A 484-nucleotide genomic window follows, 5' to 3' on the forward strand; every position below is an offset into this window, starting at 1 on the left:
TGCTGAAATTCTCAGTGGAATTCCTGTTGAAATGACGAGGGAAATTCCGAATGAAATTCTGAAATTTTCAGTGAAATTCCTGTTGAAATTCTCAGTGGAATTCTCGGTGAAATTCCAAAATTCTCCCTGAAATTCCCACTGAAATTCTGGAATTCTCAGTGAAATTCCCACTGAAATTCTCAGTGGAATTCCAAATGAAATTCTGAAATTCTCCCTGAAATTCCCACTGAAATTCCTGTTGAAATTCCAAATGAAATTCTGAAATTTTCAGTGAGATTCCCACTGAAATTCTCAGTGGAATTCTCGGTGAAATTCACACCGAAATTCCTACTGAAATTCTTACTCTGAAATTCAGGAATTCTCTTCTCTCACCTCAAGCCTCAACTTGAAATTCTGAGGGCAATTCTAAAATTCCCACTGGAATTATTGCTGAAATTCCTAAGGAAATTCTTAAATCCAGAAATTCTGTACTCTCGCTTGAAAT

General features: G+C 36.2%; 1 protein-coding gene across 1 annotated transcript in view; it reads left to right on the forward strand.

The window, feature by feature from the left end:
- Positions 1-484, forward strand: part of LOC103620410 (pre-B-cell leukemia transcription factor 1) — a 21871-nt gene that overhangs the window by 18652 nt on the left and 2735 nt on the right. The gene's annotated exons all lie outside the window — the stretch shown is intronic.

Source organism: Corvus brachyrhynchos, unplaced genomic scaffold (genome assembly GCF_000691975.1).
Source record: "Corvus brachyrhynchos isolate BGI_N302 unplaced genomic scaffold, ASM69197v1 scaffold118, whole genome shotgun sequence".
Lineage (NCBI taxonomy): Eukaryota > Metazoa > Chordata > Aves > Passeriformes > Corvidae > Corvus > Corvus brachyrhynchos.